The sequence below is a fragment of the Bos javanicus genome, chromosome 11, assembly GCF_032452875.1.
Source record: "Bos javanicus breed banteng chromosome 11, ARS-OSU_banteng_1.0, whole genome shotgun sequence".
In the NCBI taxonomy this organism is placed as follows: domain Eukaryota; kingdom Metazoa; phylum Chordata; class Mammalia; order Artiodactyla; family Bovidae; genus Bos; species Bos javanicus.
This window is the reverse complement of record NC_083878.1, coordinates 40,100,540-40,107,952: the sequence shown is the minus strand read 5'-3', so window position 1 is coordinate 40,107,952 and position 7,413 is coordinate 40,100,540.

The following is a 7,413-nucleotide window of genomic DNA, read 5'->3' as shown; positions in this document are numbered from 1 at the left end:
CTGGGTTTCTCTACCTTAATATTTTTCTATTTGAAATTAACAAGTATCTTAGGGGAAATACTTTGCAACCCTGTTGCACTGCTGTTTCTCCTTAAATTTTTGATCATGAATTTCGGCTTCCATTGGTGGGTCTTTCCTGCAACTGTTATTATGGTATTCTACTGGTGATTTTCTGTTTCCCTCATTTATTCTACATTTATTTAATTATTCAACATGGACTCATTCATGACTTTAAAAATTTTGTTCTATGGGTTATAATCCAATACTATCATGACTTATTCTGTGCTTCAAATTAGTCCAGCTTTGACCATTGGGAGCTCTTTCTGATTGGCTGCTATGCTCTTTTGATATGGCTCCATCATATTTGGAGCACTTCTTCACTTATTGCTACCAGTTCTCAATGTATCCCTATTTCTTTGTATCAGTGAATGATATCTAAACAGCAGAAGCTAAGCTTTTAATGATTAAAATATCTACAGTGGTTCCTACCTTGACATAGAAATGGTCTTGGCACATTTTATAAGTTGCCAGGTCATAAATAAGATTTGCAGGCCATTGAGTCTCTGTTGTAGCTACTTCATTCTGCTGCTGTTGTACAAAGTCAGCCATAGACAATGGATAAATGTATGTGTAGGTATGTTCCCATAATACTTTATTTACAAAAATAGGTGGTGGACTGGATTTGGACTTGTAGTTTACCATCCCCTGCTCTAGAACAACAATTCATGCTGATTTTCATGTATAAAATCAAAGACAGAAAGCTACCATGTTTTCATCTTCCCTGATGAGAAGTGTACTGGAGTATACTGATGTAAATGTGATTAACTTAAGTGTTTTTACTTTTAAAAATTTCGTATTATTTGTATTCAAGATAGAAAAAATGACAGTTACTATTTCCCATCTTATTTGAATCGTTGGATGTATAGATAGTGCATTATTTATTTTCAGGTGAATCAATAAATAAAAGGTTAAAGTAATGCATGGAATATCAAAGATAATGAAGTGCAAAATTAGTGGACATAGGAAAGACTGGTTCTGACCTTGCTCTAGAAATAGAAGTCAACAAATTCCATAGATGGCAAGATCACAGATAGGCTTTTCAGGAAGACTCTGCTGCAGCTGCTTTTAGGGTGGAGCATCCTGAAACATTTGTTGGTGGAGGTGAGGATTGAGAATGACACTAAGAATAGATGGTACTTGAGTGACCTACAGAGGAAGAAATAAAAGTTTTGATTCTGGGTTGATGTGAACAAGAAAAGGAAAATCAAACAGGTTGAGCGTATTCAGGAAAAATAAATAGCAAGCAATAGCTACAGCAATTCAGAAAGGAATGTGTGAGTCAAATCTAACCATGTTAGCAGTTTTGATAATCTCACAGATTTTAGTAATCAGTTGTCTTTCATATCACCTGGCTTTATTAAAAGCAATGAGGTTTAAATGGATCTACAGAATTTTTAATCTATCTTTAAATGGGTTAAAGATTTAGGGATTTCTCTGGTGGTCCAGTGGCTAAGACTGTACTGCCAATACAGAGAGCCCAGGTTTGATCCCTAGTCAGGGAGCTAGATCCCACATGCTACAACTAAGACCTTGTACCACTAAATAAATAAATGTTTAATATTTAAAGTTTTAAATTATTATTTATTAATATTTCATTTTAATATATTAATGTGATTTTTTTACCATTATTTATAAGTTTTTCACTGTTAATTCTGTAATGAGCAAGTATTGACAAAAAGTCAATCTTATAAGATTCAAGAACACTTTATTTTGCACTCATTTCTGTGACAGACTTTTTGGCTCTCCAGTGAGTACAGTGAGCTGAACAACAAATTCTTAGAAGTTTGACTCTAATCCCACTTTCATAGGGAGTTAAGTGTATGCTGCCTCTTTTGAATGCAACCTTAACTCCAAAGACAGATAATTTCATTGTCTTTGGCCTCAGTAAATTCTGCGCTGGCTTCTGAGTAAAATGGTGGCACAAGTGAACAAAAAATTGTCAATTTATTTGGGAATATACTAGGAATTAATTAATCTTTAGTGAGTGTTAATGAAATCTGATTCCATGAGATGCAGTGACTGCCTAAGTAAAATCAAACTCTTCATTTAAAGTATTTATTGCCAAAATTTATCTTACTCAGTGTCCTTATTTAGAGGTCACAAAACCCATCATTATTTGTGCTCCAAAGTAGATTCATAATAAATGAAAATGAAACTTAGCTATAATTTGAGCTTCTGGTATAAAAGCTGATATTATCAAATTAAGCAGATACTTGATTTCTGTTTTTCTGACACTTAATGTTACATTGATAGGAAATATTATAATCACTATAATATTATAATCAAACATTCTAAGCCCACAATTCAATTCGGAATTTAGTGGGTGACTTAATATTTTCTACATGAACTGCCATAGGTCAGAGAGCTAATGATTTCCTTAGCAGGCAGCCTACTCACACTTGCATATCTGTAGTAGGGAACCTTCTTAAAGGTCAGTCTAATTGGTGTTCTCTCCCTTCTTCCCATAATTTTTCTGCCCTCTTCATTGAGGTTTAGCTGCCTTCTGGCCAGTTTTAATGACTGCTTCAGTGCATCCTGCCTCATGTTCTGTGGTGGGCACTGCACACTGTGGCTCTTTCACTGTCTTCCCAAACGATAAACACAGACAACATTCCTTCTTTTTTGCTTCACTTGAAGTCCCTAGAGAATGTATATTGTATTTTTTAAACATTCTCAGATCCCAAGGACCATGTTCTATGATCATCTCAAGAATAGCTCTTCACCATTCTTTTAATATGTCTGGTACATCCCACTCTTCCACTTAGGCAGATCCTGAAATGACCTCTTATCAACTCTCTTCAAAGCCCTACCTTGCTTTAAGACTTGAGTTCTAGACTCTCTCTGATCTTTGTAGACCCTAGCTCCACCATTGGTTCTCAGTGGCCTCTGTTTCCTGTGCATTTGTCATTGTTATTTCCCATTGTGTACATTCCCATCTACCCCAGCAGATTGTAACACCTGCCCCCCGCCCCCAGAAAGGAAACCTGTCCTGTGCCTCCCAGCATAGTGTATAGAACCTAACAGCTTGCCCACCCAAAGTAAGCCTTCAGTCAGTGTTTGTGAGGAGGAACAGTGACATTCATTAAGCTCTTACTGTCATCAAGAATGGGTATTTACAAAGCCACTGTACTGCACCAGATTACCTGCAATAATCTTATTATTCCCATAGAGGCAAATCTGTTGAAAGCCAATTCTCTTCAGAGTTCCAGGAGTCGATGTGAAGATTTGTAAACAGGTTAGATTGTAGCAAGTCAGTCATTTTATTTAAAGCAATAAAATACTCTTGTAATATAGACAAGGAGACAGTGTCATTCCAATTTAGGATGTCTGCTGAGAGAGCAAGTGTTAATTGAGAGGTCAAACATCTATAATTTTAAGTTCATGGAAAGTAACATGAACTGAAGTTTGATTATTCCCCAAGTGTTCAGGAACCCTAACAGATTCCTGCATATGAAATATTATTTTACTGAATTCTAGAGATTTTTCCAAATCCAGCAGTATTAGTGTTAGGCATCTGGGGCCTCCAGTGGCTAGTCTCTGTGATCTTAAAGGAAAAGTGATACATAGCCATTTACAGTGTAGACAGGCCACATCTCCCCAGGAATTCAGTGCTGAGTTTCATCTTTGGAGCAAAGGTGTTCCATAAATAAAAAACATATAGATTATACTATCACCTTTAAAAGTTGAAATTTCTGGGGAGGCTCTTTTCTGGATGTTTCAGCTGTTAGTGTGGTCTGGCAAGACAGTCCACTGGGATCAAGTCAGCTTCTGTAAGATTGCTAATCAAGGTCTAAATCTCTTAAGTGCAGCTACAAACCAGGGTAGTTTCTGACAGAACCTTTTATATTTGTGTGTCTGGAATTAACTTTGTAAAACATTGAAAACACTTCATATAAACTAATATGCACCTTATACAATTTGGATAAGCTCTCATAAAGACAAAGGGAAGTTTTTTGTCATCACCAAATTGCTTCTTTATGATGAAAATATTTTTCTAGTATTAACCTACTGATAAACTCTTCTGTAGCAACCAGATATCTCACAAATAACAGGTTTTATGTTTTGTGCTTAAAAACTATACTTGGCCATTTTTGTCACTAAAATTTTTAGACATTGTGTAAAGAAAAAAAAATAGGAAGCCCTATTTGGATTATTGGTTTATACAATAAGAATAAACCAGGGACTTCTCTGATGACACAGTGGAAAAGAATCTGCCTGCCAATGTAGGAGACACAGATTCGATCCCTGGTCTGGGAAGATCCCACATGCTGCAAAGCAAGTAAGCCCATGTGCCGCAACTACTGAACCTGTGCCCTAGAGCTCGGGAGCCCCAGTTACTGAAGAACATATGACCTAGAGCCTGTGCTCTGCAGCTAGAGAGTAGACCCCACTGGCCACAGCTAGAGAAAAGTCCATGCAGCAGCAAAGACCCAGAACAGCCAAAAGTAAATAAATAAATAAAATTATTTTTTAAGAAGTATAGACCCAAGAAGATATTTGTATCTTTGTATCACACTAGTAGAATTTCTATTAAATATTCTATCAAGTCTCTAGGAATCATTTTTCTAGTATCCTCTAAAAGAATGATTTTACCTTTAAAAATATACATAAATATATATACTCTTTCACCTTCACCACATCTGTTAAATAAACTTGTCATTTTTAAAACCAATTCAAGAGGAGAGTTCTTCACTCCTCTCCTTGGAGATCTAGATGTAACCTGTCTGGTCTCTGGGGTCAGCCCCATTTCCTCTGAAAGCCTTGGCTGCATGATTTGATAGCCACAGCTGTCATTATTATCCAACTTGGCACATGCCTCTAGGGTATTCCCACTGAGCAAGGGCCTGAACTGTGCTGCCCATGCTTCCTCATACCAATTATAACTCCCATGCAGTTATCTAAAAGGGAGAAAAAAATGATCAACATCATTTCTAGCCTTAATGAGACAGCAGTTTTCCCTTATAACTGACTAAATAAGTGCAGGCTGACCTGCAAGTCCCCTCCTCACCCTTCTTGTGTCCCTCTAGAAGTCGTGATAGAAACTCACTTTTCATTTGAGATTTCCTCAACTCCCTACTTGTTTCATTTATTTCTCTTAATCTCACACTTGTTTCATCCTTATCTTGACTGTGCTGAATGCCTTTCCTCTCTATGTCCCTATAACACCTCTTTTTGATGCATTCCTAATTAGAACCTAATTTTTCTCTCTCATTTCTATTTTTCTGCTGCTGGACTCCCTCCCCCCAAAACTTACTGCTTGGGCACCAGAGGAAGAGGATTCTTGAGCTATACAAGTGGTCCTGCATGTTTCACTCTCCTTTCCTTTTCCTTTTGTCAAAGGAAATGTCTAAGACCCTTGTGTATCTTACACATTTTTTTGTTCAAATAATTTATATCATACGTGTTTTTTTTAGGGCTTCCCTTGTAGCCAGAAACAGTGCTATGTGTTGGCTATAGGCAGTGAAAGAATTAGTTACATTGTTTAAAGACACAAGGAATTTGTCATCATTTTTTATTTTATCCTTCTACTTCAAGTAGAGGTGGTTCAAAGACGTAGCATGAATAAGTCAGTATCCCCTCTATTGAAGCATAAGAAATCATCTCTGAAGATGTTATGAAAAACTGAGACATTACAGAAAATCAGTTTTGGATACCTGCATATCAGTGGCTCCTCCCTTCTGACATGGAACTCTTTGGAGCAGTCCCAAGCTAATAAAAAACCCTAGATTGAGAGACTAATTCATTCTGATTGAAGCTTTTATACTTAGGATTTTCATTTGAATTTCATTTTCATTTGGGCATATTGAAGTATGCCCAAACTTAGTATCTGTTCTTCCTTTTCTTCCTTGGGACTACAACCTCCAGTTTTTAGCTAGGCCCTTGCTAAGCTGAATAAAGAGTCCATTTCTCAGCCTCTTATCAATTCACCATGTATACCTTCCTCCAGTTAATTTAGTTCAGTTCAGTTCAGTTGCTCAGTCATGCCCGACTCTTTGCGACCCCATGAATCGCAGCACGCCAGGCCTTCCTGTCCATCACCAACTGCTGGAGTCTATCCAAACCTATGTCCATTGAGTCAGTGATGCCATCCAGCCATCTCATCTTCTGTCATCCCCTTCTCCTCCTGCCCTCAATCTTTCCCAGCATCAGGGTCTTTTCAAATGAGTCAGCTCTTTGCATCAGGTGCCCAAAGTATTGGAGTTTCAGCTTCAACATCAGTCCTTCCAATGAACACCCAGGACTGATCTGCTTTAGGATGGACTGATTGGAACTCATTGCAGTCCAAGGGACTCGCAAGAGTCTTCTCCAACACCACAGTTCAAAAGCATCAATTCTTTGGCACTCAGCTTTCTTTATAGTCCAAGTCTCACATCCATACATGACTACTGGAAAAACCATAGCCTTGACTAGATGGACCTTTGTAGACAAAGTAATGTCTCTGCTTTTCAATATGCTGTCTAGGTTGGTTGTAACTTTCCTTCCAAGGAGTAAGTGTCTTTTAATTTCATGGCTGCAATCACCATCTGCAATGATTTTGGAGCCCCAAAAAGTGGAAATGCTTTGTGTGCTCTTCTTCGATGTCTTCCAAGCATTGGTACATGCCCATTAACACTCTTTATTCTCTTCTTCATCCTATTTCCTATCATGAGGCAGATGGCTGGGTTTCTAACAATCATATAGGATTGTGAGGTCAAGGGTCATATCCTAGAGATGGAAAAATAATGAACTGGAAAAGCCTGAGTCCAAAAACTTCATAAAGAGGAATATCATATTAAGCATGGAATAATTTTTATGTGGGAGAATAAGAAATAAACTGTATTAAGTCACTCTTATGTTGGTTTTTCCTGTCATATATGGCCCTGAGTCATTTTAATTGCATCAGGGGGCTTTTTGGTGAGTTGGATAGATGGAAGAGAAGCTTTGGGGGATGATGACTGTACTCTTTGCTTATGGAAGATGTGGAATCAGAAATTATCTGACTGAGTTTAGGTTGTGGCTACATATGAATCAGATGTTCATAGTTGCCTAGAGACATTTGCTAGTTTCTAATAACAGCACTTCCATTGAAGGAAATTTTTCCAACAGAATCTGACAGAGAGGTAAATGTATATGTTTACACATGTTAATTGTAGTATCTGTAATCGAAAAAAAAAAATTTCAAGTAATGTAACTTCACTGGGCTTCCGTGGTGGCTTAGTGGTAAAGAATCTGCCTACCAATGCAGGAGATACAGGTTTGATCCATGGGTTGGGAAGATCCCCTGGAAAATGAAATAGCCACTGACTCCAGTATCCTTGCCTGGAAAATCCCATGGACAGAGGAGTCTGGTGGGCTGTAGTCCATGGGGCCACA